This window comes from Neovison vison, chromosome 13, assembly GCF_020171115.1.
Source record: "Neovison vison isolate M4711 chromosome 13, ASM_NN_V1, whole genome shotgun sequence".
NCBI classification, from domain to species: Eukaryota; Metazoa; Chordata; class Mammalia; order Carnivora; family Mustelidae; genus Neogale; species Neogale vison.
The window spans coordinates 124,548,743-124,566,953 of record NC_058103.1 but is presented as its reverse complement, the minus strand read 5'-3'; the positions used below and the strand labels follow the sequence as shown (position 1 = coordinate 124,566,953).

Below are 18,211 nucleotides of genomic sequence, written 5' to 3'. Positions count from 1 at the left end.
AGTGGGTTAAAGCCTCTGCCTTCGCTCAGGTCATGATCCCAGAGTACTGGGATGGAGCCCCATATCAGGCTCTCTGCTCAGCAGGGAGCCTGCTTACCTTCCTCTCTCTGCCTGCCTTTCTGCCTACTTGTGATCTCTGTCAAATGCATAAATAAAAAATCTTTAAAAAGAGTTCATACTTATTCTTCTCAAACTATTCAAAAAAAAATAGAAAAGCAAAACTGCCAAATTCCTTCTCCATGGACAGCATCATCCTGGTAACAAAACTAGACAAAGACCCCACTAAAAAAGAGAACTACAGGCTAATTACCCTGATGAACATGAATGCAAAAATTCTCAATAAAACAGTAGCAAAACAAACCCAACAATAAATTAAAAAAAAAATCATTCACCACATTCACATGGGATATATCCTTGGGATGCAATGTTGGTCCAAAATTTATAAATCAATCAATCTGATAAATCTACACTGACAAGACAGAAGAACCATATGATCATTTCAATAGATGTAGAAAAATGATTTGACCAAGTAAAACACCCATTCATGCTAAAAAACAACCTTCAACAAAGTAGGTTTAGAGGAAACATACCTCAATATAATAAAAGATATACAGGAAAAACCCAAAGCTAGTACCTTCGTCAGTAAAAACAACTTTTCTTCTACAGTCAGGAACTAGAGAGGGTTACTCACTGTCACATATTATTTACCATAGTACTAGAAGTCCTAGCAACAATAAACAACCAAAAGGAATCCAAAGTGGAAAGAAAGGCAAATACTTTTCACTCTTTCCAGATGACTTGATACTCTATATTGAAAACTCAATAGACACCACCAAAAACCTGCTAGAACTGATGCACAAACTCAAGTAGTCGAGTCACAGTATACAAAAATCAAAGTACAGAAATCTGTTGCTTTTCTCTATGTCATTAATGAAGCAGTAGTAAGAGAAATTAAGAAATCAATCCCATTTAGAACTTCACCAAAGACCACATAACTAGAAATAAAGCTAACCAAAGAGGTGAGAGACTATTCACAGAAAACTATAATATATTGATGAAAGAAACTGATGAAAACATAAATAAATGGAAAATCATTCAATAATCATGGATTGGGAGAACAAATATTGTTAAACTGCATACAGTATCCAAAGCCATGTACTCACTTACTGCCATCCCTATCAAAATAGCACCCGTACTGGAGCATGTTGGTGACTTGATGGGGTAAGCCTCTGCCTTTGGCTCAGGTCATGATCTCGGGGTCCTGGGACTGAGACCCACATCAGGCTCTCTGCTCAGCACAGGAGCCTGCTTCCCCTTCTCTGCCTACTTCTGATCTCTCTCGCTCTTTCTCTCTATCAAATAAATAAGAAACCTTAAAAAAAATAATACTACCTGTATTTTTCACAGAGCTAGAATAAACATCGTATAATTTGTATCAAAGCACAAAAGACCCTGAATCGACAAAGCAACTTCACAAAAAGAAAGCAAAGCTGGAGGCATCACAATTCTACATCTCAGGTTACACAGCAAAGCTCTAGTAATCAAAAGGTTGTGGTGTTAGCACAAAAATAGACACATAGAAAAGTGGAACTAAAAAAAAAATAAACCCACAGCTATATGATCAATTAATCAACAAAGCAGGAAATAATACCAATTGCAAAAAAAGAGTCTTTTCAATAAATATAATGGGGGAAACCGTAGACAGCAACACACAAAAGAATGAAACTGGACAACTTTCTTAAATTGTACACAAAAATAAATTCAAAATGGATGAAATTCCTTAATGTGGGACCTCAAACAATAAAAATTCTAGAGAACACAGGCAATAAATCTGCTGATATCAGCTGAAGCAACTGTTTTTCTAGGAAAGTCTCCTGAGGCAAGGGAAACAAAAGAAAGAATAAACTAACATTAAAATAAACACATTAAAACACATTTAAATAAACACATTAAAATAAAACAACACATTAAAATAAAAAGCTTCTCAGGGGCGCCTGGGTGGCTCAGTGGGTTAAGCCTCTGCCTTCGGCTCAGGTTATGATCTCAGGATCCTGGGATTGAGCCCCACATAGGGCTCTCTGCTCAGCGGGGAGCCTGCTTCCCCCCTCTCTCTCTGCCTGCCTCTCTGCCTACTTGTGATCTCTCTCTCTCTCTGTGCAAATAAATAAATAAATAAAATCTTCAAAAAAATAATAAAAAGCTTCTCAGGTGCCTATGGGGCTCGGTTGGTTAAGCCTCCAACTACTAATTTTGCCTTAAGTCATGGTCTCAGGGACATCAGATCTGTGCTGAGCATGGACCCTGCTTAAGATTCTCTCTCTCACCCTCTCCATTTCCCTTCCACTCACTCTAACTCTCCTGCTCTAAAAACAATAAAAAATAAAAAATAAAAATAGAAAGCTTCCATACAGTAAAGGAAATAATCAACAAACTAATGAGCAACTTAACGAATGGAAAAAGATATTTGCAAATGACACACCTGCTGAAGAATTCATTATCCTAAATATATAGTCATATAACTAAACACTCAAAAATCATAATAAATAGCAAAGATATGAACAGACATTTCTCTAAAAAAGACATACAGATGGACAAATGACACATGAAAAGATGCTTTTCACTCATCATCAGGAAAATGCAAATCAAAATTACAATAATGCATCACCTCGCACAGGTCACAATGGCTAAAATAAACAACATAAGAAGCAGCAGGGTTGGGGAAGATATGGAGAAAACAGAATATTCTTGCCCTTTTGGTGAAATGCAAAGTGGTGCAGACACTCTGGAAAACAGTATGAAGATTCCTCAAGAAGTTAAAAAATAGGGGTCCTTGGGAGGCTCAGTTGTGAAGCATCTGCCTTTGGCTCAGGTCATGATTCCAGGGTACTGCATTGGGCTTCCTGCTCAGTGGGAAGCCTGCTTCTCCCTCTCTGACTCCCCCTGCTTATGTTCCCTTTCTGGAAGGCTGTCTGTAGCAATTGCACTCCTGGGTATTTACCCCAAAGATACAGATGTCGTGAAAAGAAGGACCATCTGTACCCCAATGTTTATAGCAGCAATGGCCACGGTCGCCAAACTATGGAAAGAACCAAGATGCCCTTCAACGGATGAATGGGTAAGGAAGAAGATGTGGTCCATATACACTATGGAGTATTATGCCTCCATCAGAAAGGATGAATACCCAACTTTTGTAGCAACATGGACGGGACTGGAAGAGATTATGCTGAGTGAAATAAGTCAAGCAGAGAGAGTCAATTATTATATGGTTTCACTTATTTGTGGAGCGTAACAAATAGCATGGAGGACAAGGGGTTTTAGAGAGGAGAAGGGAGTTGGGCTAAATTGGAAGGGGAGGTGAATCATGAGAGACTATGTACTCTGAAAAACAATCTGATGGGTTTGAAGTGGCGGAGGGGTGGGAGGTTAGGGTACCAGGTGGTGGGTATTATAGAGGGCACGGATTGCATGGAGCACTGGGTGTGGTGAAAAAATAATGAATAAAAAAATAATGAATACTGTTTTTTTGAAAATAAATAAATTGAAAAAAAAACAAAAAACAAAAACAAAACAAAACAAAGGGCTGCTACAGATTCAGGGAATTACACATTAACAAGCCACTTGGAATGGAATGCATCATTATTCAAGTGCTGATTTGAATGTAACTATTTTAAAAACACATTACATATACATAGTATTTTTTTAAAGATTTTATTTTACTTGACAGAGATAAAGTAGGCAGAGAGAGAGCGGGAAGCAGCCTCCCTGCCGATGCAGAGATGCAGGGCTCAATACCAGAAGGCAGAGGGTTTAACATACTGAGCCACCCAGACACCCCTGAATAGTATTTTTTTTATCTAGAAATACCTCAAAGTACTTTATATATCCCCCTGTGATACACTATAATGATTTATTACTATATATTCTTCACCAGGCAGCATAACGATTATCCTTTAGAAGTAATGGGACCCCCAAATGAGGAAATCCAACAAAGTACATTGAGAAGACATTATAAAAGCAATGTAAGCCTTAATTATTATTTCTAGGATAAGACATGAGAAAATCTAAGTACATATTCACCTTCTTTTTTCGACATAGTTAAGAAATGATCATGAAACATTGACAGAATGGTCAATTATTCAACATGAAAAGAAACAAAAAGAAAATTGTGGACATCGATAGCAAGTCATTATAAGACTAAGATGGTCCCTATTAGAGATAGAGAGACAGACCTGTAACAGTAGTGAACCTGTCACAATTACTTATAGTGCTTTGTACATAGGAGACTCCTCTTTCCATGTACCCATCATGTATTTAAAAGTCTGAGCTGTACTTTTGCTATGGTCTAACACAGATATATATATCTAAGGTATACTATATATACATATATATACATATATATATTCTACATATAGAATATATGTCTATATTCTATATACAATATAACAATGTATATAATATTCTATATATAGTCTATATAATTCTGCAATGTTTATAGATAGTTACATAGGTAGGTGCCAGAGAATACAGCAAAGAGACAGAGAAAACCTCAAGGTAGAAATAACATGTGTATTAGTCATAACAATGAACTTAATACACTAGAAATAGTGTATAAAATCAATAGGAATATAAAAGAAACAGAAATATTAAGTTCCTGTCTTAAGTCTTCACTTCCGAATGAAATGAATTACAAAATATCAAGTATCCTTAACATATTTAACACATGAAACAAAAAAGCAAGAGAAAATGTCCTATACTAAAAGAGAGAAAAAGATTTAATATTAAGACTAGATTACTATAAATAACCAAATATAAGATAAAAATGGCCTAGATAAAAATGCACGGTCCTAGCTTGGATCCAGATTTTCCAATTCTTATAGTATCTTGGGACCCACTCACACATTTACATGAGAATTTACTTTTAAACTCATTAAGGAATTCTACTTAATAACAATAATAGACTTATTACATTATAGTTACTTAAAATTCTTTTCTATATGCATGCAGAAAATTCAAGATTGAAATTTCTTGGAATTTGTAACTTTCAAAATATGGCAAAATATTGAAAATTATTCATTTTAGTTGCTCAGTATGTTTAAGTTCATTATTATGATTATATATATATATATATATGTAATTTTTTCTTCCAAGATCGTATCTATTTTACGAACAGAGAGAGAGAACAGGAGCAGATGCAATAGCAGGCAGAGGTAGAAGGAGACACAAAAAGAGCACAAGCAGGCAAAGTGGTAGGGAGAGGGAGCAGCAGGGAGGACTGAATCCCAGGACCCTTGGATCATGACCTGAGCTGAAGGCAGAAGGTTAACCAACTGAGCCACCCAGCTGCCCCTGAATATGAAAATTTTTATAATAAAAACAACCCAAACTTCAAAGAGTTCAACATGATAATACCCATGACTCCTAGCAAATTTCTTAGATATATACCCAAAGGAAATGAAAACAGGGACTCAAGACATTTTCACACTAATATTCCTATCAACATTATTCAAAGTGGACAACCAGAAGCCGAACTGTTCACAAAGTCAAAAAGGACAAATATCTAAGTGTTAAAAAAAAAAAAACTAGTAAAACTGGACATATATATACTTTGGAATATTACTGGGCCACAACAATAAATGAAGTTATGAGGCATAACTTATTTCCTAAATACCATTCCCTATAAGGAACCAGGTATCCTCAGAGAAACTACTGTTCCCATAACTAGAACAAGAGAAAAAATAAACCTGGATACTGGTAGGTGGCCAGAAAGGATATGGTCCTCAGAAAAGGAAGCCAACTTAAGACAGAGGCCAACTAAAGAGAGACTTGACTTGCCAAATGAGGGAAAATTTGATTCAAGAGTAATGAATTTAACCCAAATGATGAGTGAGAAATGTCCATGTGTCCACATTGAATTGAATAATCCAAACTTAAATGGGAGACAAGGATAACTCTTTTTTTTTTAAGATTTTATTTTATTTATTTGACAGAGAGAGATCACAAGTAGGCAGAGAGGCAGGCAGAGAGAGAGAGAGAGGAGGAAGCAGGCTCCCCGCTGAGCAGAGAGCCCGATGCGGGACTCGATCCCAGGACCCTGAGATCATGACCTGAGCTGAAGGCAGCGGCTTAACCCACTGAGCCACCCAGGCGCCCGACAAGGATAACTCTTAATTATAGTACAAAATTTCAATTCTAATTAATAAAATGTAGGATTGACAAATTTTTAAAAATCGAAATTTGCATTTTCAACATAGTATCATGTCATCTTAGAAGAGTGAAGTTTGACTTTTTCTTTGCCGATTTGGATGTAACTGTTTTGTTGTCCGATTCCTGAGGTTAGAACTTCCAATACCATGATGAACAATAGTGATGAATGTGGACATCCCTGTTGTGTTCCTGACCTCAGGAGAAAAACTCAGTTTTTTCCATTGAGGATGGTAATTGCATAGATCATGGAATTTAACTATATGGCTTTTGTGATAATGAGGTATGATCCCTCTATCCCTACACTAGAGAGTTTTAATCAAGAGAAGATGCTGTATTGTGTCAAATGCTTTTTCTGCAACTATTGAGAGGATTATAGGGTTCTTATTTTCTTTTATCAATGTGGTTTATCACATTGACTAATTTGCAGATTTTGAACCACCCTTGAAGCCCTGGGATAAATCCCACCTTGTTGTGGAGAATAATCCTTTTAAGATATTGTTAGGTCCGGGCGCCTGGGTGGCTCAGTGGGTTGGGCCGCTGCCTTCGGCTCAGGTCATGATCTCGGAGTCCTGGGATCGAGTTCCGCATCGGGCTCGCTGCTCAGCGGGGAGCCTGCTTCCCCCTCTCTCTCTCTGCCTGCCTCTCTGCCTACTTGTGATTTCTCTCTGTCAAATAAATGAATAAACTCTTTAAAAAAAAAGATACTGTTAGGTTCTCTTAGCCAATTACTTATCAGATAAAGGGCTAGTATCTAAAACCTATAAAGAACTTCTCAAACTTGGGGCACCTGGGTGGCTCAGTGCTTTAAAGCCTGCCTTCAGCTCAGCTCATGATCCTGGTGTCCTGGGATTGAGCCCCCTATGGGGCTCTCTGCTCTGCAGGAGTCTGCTTTCTCTTCTCTGCCTGTCTCTCCGCCTACTTGTGATCTCTTTGTCAAATAAATAGATTAAAATCTTTAAAAACTCATACAGCAATTCAGCAGCGTGGCAGGATACAAAGTCAATGTGCAGAAATCAGTGGCTTTCTTATACACTAACAAGGAAAATACAGAAAGGGAAATTAGAGAATCGATTCCATTTACTATAGCACCAAGAACCATAAGATACCTGGGAATAAACCTAACTAAAGAGGTAAAGGATCTATACTTGAGGAACTATAGAACACTCATGAAAGAAATTGAAGAAGACACAAAAAGATGGAAGACCATTCCATGCTCTTGGATCGGAAGAATAAACATTGTTAAAATGTCTATACTGCCTAGAGCAATCTATACTTTTAATGCCATTCCGATCAAAATTCCACCGGCATTCTTCAAAGAGCTGGAGCAAATAATCCAAAAATTTGTATGGAATCAGAAGAGACCCCGAATCGCTAAGGAAACGTTGAAAAACAAAAATAAAGCTGGCGGCATCACCTTACCTGATTTCAAGCTTTATTACAAAGCTGTGATCACCAAGACAGCATGGTACTGGCATAAAAACAGACACATAGACCAGTGGAACAGAGTAGAGAGCCCTGATATGGACCCTCAACTCTATGGTCAATTAATCTTCGACAAAACAGGAAAAAATATACAGTGGAAAAAAGACAGTCTCTTCAATAAATGGTGCTGGGAAAGCTGGACAGCTATATGTAGAAGAATGAAACTCGACCATTCTCTTACACCGTACACAAAGATCAACTCAAAATGGATAAAAGACCTCAACGTGAGACAGGAATCTATCAGAATCTTAGAGGAGAACATAGGCAGTAATCTCTTCGATATCAGCCACAGCAACTTCTTTCAAGATACGTCTCCAAAGGCAAAGGAAACAAAAGCGAAAATAGACTTCTGGGACTTCATCAAAATCAAAAGCTTCTGCACAGCAAAGGAAACAGTCAAAAAAACAAAGAGGCAACCCACGGAATGGGAGAAGATATTTGCAAATGACAGTACAGACAAAAGGTTGATATCCAGGATCTATAATGAACTCCTCAAACTCAACCCACACGAAACAGACAAACACATCAAAAAATGGGCAGAAGATATGAACAGACACTTCTCCAATCAAGAAATACAAATGGCTATCAGACACATGAAAAAATGCTCATCATCATTAGCCCTCAGGGAGATTCAAATTAAAACCACATTGAGATATCACCTTACACCAGTTAGAATGGCCAAAATTAACAAAACAGGAAACAACATGTGTTGGAGAGGATGTGGAGAAAGGGGAACCCTCTTACACTGTTGGTGGGAATGCAAGTTGGTGCAGCCTCTTTGGAGAACAGTGTGGAGATTCCTCAAGAAATTAAAAATAGAGCTTCCCTACGACCCTGCAATTGCACTCCTGGGTATTTACCCCAAAGATACAGATGTCGTGAAAAGAAGGGCCATCTGTACCCCAATGTTTATAGCAGCAATGGCCACAGTCGCCAAACTATGGAAAGAACCAAGATGCCCTTCAACGGATGAATGGATAAGGAAGATGTGGTCCATATACACTATGGAGTATTATGCCTCCATCAGAAAGGACGAATATCCAACTTTTGTAGCAACATGGACGGGACTGGAAGAGATTATGCTGAGTGAAATCAGTCAAGCAGAGAGAGTCAAGTATCATATGGTTTCACTCATTTGTGGAGCATAACCAATAGCATGAAGGACAAGGGGCGTTAGAGAGTAGTAGGGAATTTGGGTAAATTGGAAGGGGAGGTGAACCATGAGAGACTATGGACTCTGAAAAACAGTCTGAGGGGTTTGAAGTGGCGGGGGGGTGGGAGGTTGGGGTACCAGGTGGTGGGTATTATAGAGGGCACAGCTTGCATGGAGCACTGGGTGTGGTGAAAAAATAATGAATACTGTTTTTCTGAAAATAAATAAATTGGGGAAAAAAAAAAAAAAAAAATAAAATCTTTAAAAAAAAACTTATCAGGGGCACCTGGGTGGCTCAGTGGGTTAAAGCCTCTGCCTTTGGCTCAGGTCAAGTCCTGGGTTCGAGCCCTGAGTAGGGCTCTCTGCTCTGCTCAGCAGGGAGCCTGCTTCCTCCTCTCTCTCTGCCTGCTTCTCTGCCTACTTGTGATCTCCGTCTGTCAAATAAATAAATTAAATCTTAAAAGTAAAAAACTTATCAAACTCAACACCCAAAACAAAAAAATCCAGTCAAGAAATGGGCAGAAGACATGAACAGACATTTTTCCAAAGAAGATATATAAATGGCCAACATGAAAAAAATGCCCAGCATTCCTCTGTATCAGGGAAATACAAATCCAAACCACAATGAGATACCACCTCCCACCACAATGGCTAAAATTAACAAGTCAGGAAGTGACAGAAGTTCCCAAGGATGGGGAGAAAAGGGTTCCTACTGTTGATGAGAATGCAAGCGGAGGTGCCTCAAAAAGTTAAAAATAGAACTATGACCCAGCAATGGGACTATTAGGACTATTAGGTACTTATCCAATTGATACAAACAGAGAGATTTGAAAGTACACCAACACTGCAATGTTTATAGTAACAATGTCCATAAAATCCAAAAAATGGAAAGAGCCCAGATGTCCATCAACAAGTGAACAGATAAAGATGTGGTACATATATACAATGGACTCTTAACTCTAAGAGATGAACTGAGTGTTGCTGGAGGGGAGTTGGGTGGGGGAATTGGTAACTGGGTGATGGGCATTAAGGAGGGCACAAGATGTAATGAGCACTGGGTATTACATATAATTGACAAACCACTAAATTCTACCTCTGAAACTAAAAGGAAAAAAAGTAAAAAAGAAATCACAATTTGTCAAACACCATTGTGTATTAATTATTACAAGCAACAATAGTCTAAAATTTGCAGATAAGTATAACAGTATTTATAGTATCTTCCCCAACATACTTGCTACGTAACACTGTAATCAAAGTAACATCACTAGTCACAAGGCGTTATCAGCATTATGTGATCTCTAGTGATGATCTGAGAAGGGAGTACCATTTCTGTAGTAATCTTATGCACAACCTCAATTTCAATGAAAAAAATCACACAAACCCATATGGAGTTATGTTAATAAATATTCTATAGACTCTTCAAAAACATCAACATTGTGAAAATAAAAGAAAACTGGGCATCTGCCCCAAGCAAAGTGGCATTAAAGAGACTATGACAACTATCTGCAGTGCAGGATTCACTTTCAGTCATGGATTATAAAAATATCAGTTAACAGGACTATACCAATTTCCTAGTATAGGTAACTGTGTAACGCATATGAAAGATGTTAATACAAGAGGAAGGTAGAGAACAATATACATTTTTGTAAGCTGAAAGTTATCTGAAAATAACAATTAAAAAATTATTGCTAATACTTCTGGTTTTCAGTTGATGAAAAATAATACTACAAATATATTGATAGAACAGGTAAACCAAATAAAAAAAACCTTACAAAAGCAGAATATAAGTTATTTATTTAGGATATTTTCAGAAATTGCAAAGAAAAATTCTAATAATAGGGAAATATTTACGGATATATATGCACAATAAATAGACATCCACATTCATACATACACAAAGTATAGCTCAAGAATGTTCATTTTTAGGAAGTTATTTTTTAGCCTTATCAATAATTATAATGGCATGTGTGATCAGTATAATCACCTATAATACGTGACAAATATAAAGCATTTTATTAAACTGACAACAAATTTTGCGTAAATGCCCACGATAGGAAAGTTACCTAAAATGACCCATAAGTAAATGAACCTTAAAATAGTAAGATTAATATTCACTGTCAAATAAGCGAGAGCTGTTTCTACTTCCATATTTCTAGAAGAACCATGAATTAGGAAAGAAAGGCAAAATTCTGGAGTTTTAATGAAATGTCACTAGGAAAGTAAACAAAAATGGCTCTTTATGAAAATAAACTAGTAGTACTATTCCCGTAACTACACTAACAAAACTATGAAATGATTGGTAATGAATTAAAACCACACCAGCAGTTTCCCAACAATTTGATTAAAAAAAAAAGACAGACATACCTTGCAGACTGATAGGAAGACTCACTTTTAAAGACATCTATTCTCTCCTAATTAATCTATTAATTTTGGTGCAAATGAAATTAAAATTGCATTTTTTTTCCAACTTGTAAAAAAAATTTTAAGCATCAATTGAGAGAAAAAAATGCGACTATAGACAGGGAATATTCTGGAAAAAAAGAGAAATGAGATAGATCTCAATGGAATAGACAAAATCATCAGTAACTTTAAAGTATCAAAAGATAGTAAGGCAAACAAATAGAGATGCAGATGATTCTATGTGGGAATTTCTAAATAACTATGGTAGCATTTAGCTAAGTGATAACTGCTTAAATCAAGGTAAATAATTTGACTGGGTAATGGTTTAAAACCACAGTAACAATTAACAGAAAAAATGAAATGACAGACTGACAAAAAACAGAATACAAAGAATGCATGAGAGTGATGGACACATATCTGAATAAAAACACAAAACTCAAAAGGCATAAAGCAGAGCATTATATTTGAAAACACAACTTTTGTACAGCAAAACATCACAGTAAAATGGTGATGAGAACATACAGTATGAAATTTGCAATGCATGACAAATGGTTAACATACTAACATACTTAGTCACAAATGATCTTAGAAACCATTACAAAAGCACTAATATTCTGAGGGAAATTTAAAAAAAAATAACAGAGGAAAATGAAAAAACAAGTGACTAGTAAGTTTTAAGGATATATGAAGATGACTGAACTGAACAGTAAGAGAATAAAAGCAGTTTTTTGTAACACCACATTGTCAAAGATTAAAACTCCGAAATGTAATGTTTGTACTATTTAAGAAAACAGAAATCTCATAAACAAATACTGGGAGAAAAATTGATGAGGACAATCTATACCATTTGAGGAAAATTTTTACTTTTGACTCAGAATGTAAATTTTGCATATACTTAATTCTGAGAAGGTGGAAATACTCTATTTTCAACAAATTAGCCAGAGAAGTTAAAAATCTTTTCTAAATAAAGCATATTAACTGCCTAGAAAATTTGTAGCTAATATATTGGTCCAAAAGACAACTAGCATAAATTGTGTTTATCAATATACCTGAAGAGTATAAACACAAAACTCCATTAACTGTAGATAATCTTGGAAAGTAGAATTAGGAGGGGAAAAAAGCATTTAAGAAGTAAAAATACTATCCTTGATAAATTTCTGTGCCTTCTGAAATCTGGAAAAGGGTAATTTTTTGTCCATCAATTTTAAATTTACCCTGTAATAAGTGAAAATTATAAATACGTGCACTTTATTCTAATGGGAATACTGAAATGATGCCTTACAATCACACCATACTGAACCTCTCTGGGTAATAACATCTCCACCATTCAAGTTCCTGAGATTTAGTCCAATGTCAATTATGAAAACAGTCAACATGCCTGGTTACAATTCCCTCCAATGACACTCTAGTAATTTTCAAACTTGAGTTTTCTCAGTCCATTTTTTCTGATCTGAGAGGAGTATCCACTCCAACACATGAAACAGAAGTCTCCATACATTATTAAGACTGTTTTTTGGATTTGAAGATGGTGGCAGAAGCAATAGCATCAGTTTTTCTGTTTAGTCACCACCTGAGAGACACATTGGGGAATGGTTAAAAATCAGAAACATACTTTTATGTAATTATCACTAGGAGCTAATAAAATTATGTACAATGAAATGCAACATCCATTAAATTGTGAAGAAAAAAACAGATGGATCAAGATTACTTTTGGAATTTTCTAATAAGGCCGGAGATGGTAACTACACTCACTGTGTTGACCATTACATAATGCACAGAATTATCTATTCACTATCACTATTCACTACTGATACACCTGAAGCTGATGAAACATTGTCAACTTAAAAAAGCCAAGTACTGGTATTCTTTCTTCTCATACCTTTCTAGTTCTCATGTTATGTTTCTGTTCAGCTATGTATTTGAAGGATTGCCTGTATCCCTAGATTGTTCATTCACATACGTAATTATTTGACATAATCTGTATGCATTTCTGTACACAGGGTAACAACGCCAAAAAATTCCCAAAAAATAACAAATGGACCTCAATACGTTTGGTGAGAAAAATGGTATCTGTAAGATATAGAGATAATGGCACTTAGATCTTAAATCCTTAGGTCTAACTTAGATCTAACTTAGAAATAAATTCTTCAATTTAGATCCTAACCCATTATTCAAGCTATCAAAAAACTGTTGAGTAGACACTTCCTCCAAGAAGTCTTAACCCTAACCCAGAATAACCTTAAAGATGAAGACGTTAATCATAAAGTATTTTTTTCTTAGTATTAATCATTACTAAATAGAAGATTAAGGACTTCTTCGAGGAAGCACATTATGTAACCTGAATAGACCTCAGTCCCCACTAGTTATCACCATAAATTCATTAATCTTAGTAAAAGCATAATATTGGGACACGTGGGTGGCTCAGTTAGTTAAGCGGCTGCCTTCAGCACAGGTCATGATTCCAGCATCCTGGGATCGAGTCCTGCATCGGGCTCCTTGCTCGGCAGGAAGCCTGCTTCTCCTTCTGCCTCTGCCTACCACTCTCTCTGCCTGTGTTCGCTCTAACAAATAAATAAATTTAAAAAAAATAAAAAATAAAAGCATAATATTAGCTCCTGTCTAACCGAAGTGTCCCTTCCTGAATCAAATGAGCACTTATCTGTTCTTACAGTAATTTCTCCAAGGGGTATTCGTGGAAACAGAGATCAGAGATGAAGAAACGCTGAATGAATAATACTGCCAGTGAGAGGTCTCATGATACCAATTCTTGGAATTTTCAAACCAGGAGGGCGGAAGTGTGTTTTCATGAAACGATCACCTCCTGATAGGAAAAAAAGAAACACAGTAAGATAAGGTATAGAACATTCTCGAAGAATAGCTAAAGCAGCAGGTTAAGTGGATACTCATCTTGAACTTTTTTATGACTCCTTAAATTCTTAGAAACATTCTAGTTTGTTTCTTAAATTCCACATGCAAGAAATATATGGTATTTGTCTTTCTTTACTGACAACTATATGACTGCAATCCACCTCACTGCAAATGGCAAAGCCTCATTGTTATTTTATGGCTGAGTAATATTCCACTGTTTATTTACCACTTCTTCCTTATCCATTCACCAGCTGATGGACACTTAGTATATTTCCATAGTTTGGCTATTATAGACAACACTTTTATAAACACTGGGGTGCATCCATCCCTTTAATTAGTATTTTTGTATTCCCTAGGTAAAGGCCTCATGATTCAATAGCTATTATCATATTTTTGACTTTCTGAGGAACTTCCACACGTTTCCACAGTGACTGAACCAGTTGGCATTCCCACCAACAGTGCAAGAGGTTTCCCCTTTATTTTGTTTCCATGAACTTCTCCCTTTAACACACTATAAAATTTACCTGCAAAAATTCTGTCCAACTAATGAACAATTGCTCATTACCTTTATAATATTATGTCATGATATTTCATTATAAATAAGGTTATTAATTGAATGAATTCACAAATAATCTCCTACATTCTACATCTAATCCACATCTCTATTTCAGCAAAAATTATCTTTGGAAAGAATTGATTTTCTCACCAATTCTCAGAACCATTCAATATTCCAAAGTCTGCCCCAGTGATATTTTCCTGAATCTTGCCAAAGCCTTGTATTAAAACACTACTTATTGGTCCAGAACTTCTTACCTATTGTTCCCAGTTAAAACTTTTACATTAAAGAAGTCCATAGCATGAGGGATATTCCTGGTGTCAGTTGTCCTCAGGTTATCTATAAATCTCTTCTTTTCATCATGTACTTCTGATAAGTAAGGATACAATATAGACAGTTACAAGTGAGACACCAAGACACACAAGTTAGGAGGACTACAAAATTATCAGTTGTAATGAAGGGAGATAAATAAGCAGTTAATAGCACAGTAACTTTTTAAAAATTTTCTCACCTTATCAGTGAAATTTTAACACACATTTATTGAAATGTTTCTCATGTTTATTCTGAATATTATTTAAAAAATGTGAAATTCTACTTGAAAGCCTTCTGGCAGACTGTCACTAGCACAAAAGAAAGTGAAGAAACCATTCTCTAATTACTCCCATTAATTAAGAGTAACTTCTAACTTATTCCAATAACCTCTCCCTCAAACAATGTTATCTAGAGAGTAACCACAAATACAGCAGTGAATTATGAAAATTTACCCTAATGAGCAGACACTTATCCAATATAGACCTACAAATGGCTAACAGACATATGAAAAAATGTTCATCATTATTAGCCATCAGGGAAACAAATCAAAACCACACTGAGATACCTCCTTACACCAGTTACAATGGCAAAGATTAAGAAGACAGGAGATGACAAATGTTGGAGAGGATGTGGATAAAGGAGAACCCTCTTACATTGTTGGTGGGAATGCAAGCTGGTGCAGCCACTTCAGACAACAGTGTGGAGGTTACTCAAAAAATTAAAAATAGAACTACTCTATGACCCTGCCATTGCACTCCTGGGTATTTACCCCAAAGATACAGATGTAGTGAAAAGAAGGGCCATATATACCCCAGTGTTCACAGCAGCAATGGCCACAACAGCCAAACTGTGCCAAGAGCTAAGATGGCTTTCAACAGACGAATGGATACAGAAGATGTGGTCCATATATACAATGGAATATTACTCAGCCATCAGAAAGGCTGAATACTGAAAATCTTACCACCACAGTTGGGACTGGAGGAGATTATGCTGATTGATGTAAGTCAAGCAGAGAAAGTCAATTATTATAGGGTTTCACTTACTTGTGGAACTTAAGGAATAATGTGGAGGACATTAGGAGAAGGAAAGGAAAAGTGAATTGCGGGAATCAGCAGGGGAGATGAACCATGAGAGACTGTGGACTCTGAGAAATAAACTGAGGTTTTCAGAGTGTAGCGGGGAGGGAAGAAGTGTGTGCCTGGTGGTGAGTATTAAGGAGGGCATGTATTGCATGGAGCACCGGGTGTTACACGCTATGAATAGTGGAACACTATATAAAAACTAATGATGTAATGTTGTAGTGACTAACATAAGACAATAAAAATTTCAGTTAATTCTAATCATTCATGTGTTTGTAAACCCAAATACAATATTTTAGCACCTACCTCATATCCCATCTTCTCCCATATTCTTTTCGTGTATCCCACAATACTGTTTCAGTGTGTAAAACTCTGCTGTACTAGTCTCTAAATCACACGTTCTTCATGATCACTCACAAACTATTCATAATGGCCACTGGGAATACAAAATTTGATATAACAGCCCAATACTCTCAAGATGTCAACAGGCAAGGATACAGAAAGGCACAAGTTGGTTTTATCTTTTAAATCCCCTTTTGTTGTTTAAATGTTCCTTTTGAAGTATCTTCACAATTTCAAATGCCAAAAGCAGAAGCAGCCGTTCCATTCCCAACTCTCTACACAGTAATGTAAAATTTTTGCCATATGATCTTCTAGACAACTTTCTATTCAACAATTCATATATTCATTTCAGATTGTCAAGTAGCAATATACAGATTAACAATGTTTTACCATTTAACTTAAACATGTACAAAAATCTTATAAAAAATGCTTAAATAATCACCATTATATTAACTGATGACTAAGCGTTACTTAACTCTATAAATCATGGCAGAATAATTAGATTCCTTGGGAATAGTAAACATTAACACTTTCGTCAGAACAACTAGAAGCACATGGATACACCTCTGTAAACACACTACTGATGTCTGTTTGAAAAATAATTAAAAATATTCACTTAAAACACCCATTCATATCAAAATATCCTCCAGTGTTTAAATTATATTCATATGATGAATAAGATATAACCATTATGATCTTTTAGAGATGTATTATTTCAGATGGTCCAATTATTTAATACTTAATATATTAACATAATTTCTTCTTTGTAAATTTGAGACTTTGGAATAGATAAAATCCCAGCAACAAGTTATACCACTTCAAATGTTTACATACTTTAATTTCAACTATTATTGCCAAACTGCTGTTCAAAAAATATATTAATTTATATTTTCATTTATATTCTTTATTTCTTAGAAGACTACCAAGATGTAACACTTTTGACATTTGTTTGACTACGCATAACCTAACTACACACTAGATATTTTTGATAAGTTCTTAGAATAATAAAATATTCATAATCACAGTAATTATTTTCATTTAGATGTATATATACATGGTAACAGAAAACACACACAGGAGCTAACCATTTTATATTAAAAATAATATACATTTAGATATATCAAGAAGTGGAATTATAGAAATGTTTAAGCTTAGATTTGAAATATTTCCATAAATTTCAAAAAAAATAAAATGCAAAGCAATGTGGTAATAAATGAGAAAGAGAATAATATCAGGTTTATACTCCTAAAACTAGTTTTACTGTATACAGGTGTTTAACATTTATATTATACATGTGTATGTATATATACATATAAATTTGCCATAGTAGATCTATATAACACAGTAAAATAACAATTACTTAGCAATAAAAGTATCATTTAACTATGAACAGACCTATGATTTTAAACAATTCCCTTTCTCATGTCTTCCTTTTTCTAAGGATAACATACATTCTGAGTATTTTTATTTTTTTTTAAGATTTTACTTATTTATTTGACAGAGAGAGAAATAACAAGTAGGCAGAGAGGCAGGCAGAGAAAGTGGGGGAAGCAACTTCCCCGCTGAGCAGGGAGCCTGATGAGATGCTGGGCTCAATCCCAGGGCCCTGAGATCACTACATGAGCTAAAGGCAGAGGCTTAATCCACTGAGCCACCCAGGCGCCCCTTCTTTGTTTAAGTATAAAAGCTAATCTTTTCTTCTATATGAGAAGCTAACAATCTGAAGAAAAAGGAAGCAATCTGAGGATTTGATGATCTATTTATCCCTCTGCCCAAAATCCTACCTAACAAACGTCAAATGTTACATAACCTTAA

At 35.7% G+C, this 18,211-nt stretch overlaps 1 long non-coding RNA gene across 3 annotated transcripts in view; it reads right to left on the bottom strand.

Moving 5' to 3' along the window:
* LOC122894314 overlaps positions 1–18,211 on the bottom strand; it is a 42,352-nt gene that overhangs the window by 8,345 nt on the left and 15,796 nt on the right. For 2 of the 3 annotated variants that reach the window (XR_006381766.1, XR_006381768.1), the window contains exons 3-6: positions 16,361–16,490; positions 14,921–15,032; positions 13,909–14,060; positions 11,204–12,809 (exon numbers count right to left, since the gene is read on the bottom strand). This is a non-coding gene — a long non-coding RNA (uncharacterized LOC122894314). The remainder of the gene's footprint in view (positions 1–11,203; positions 12,810–13,908; positions 14,061–14,920; positions 15,033–16,360; positions 16,491–18,211) is intronic. The other variant, XR_006381767.1, reaches the window with a different exon arrangement.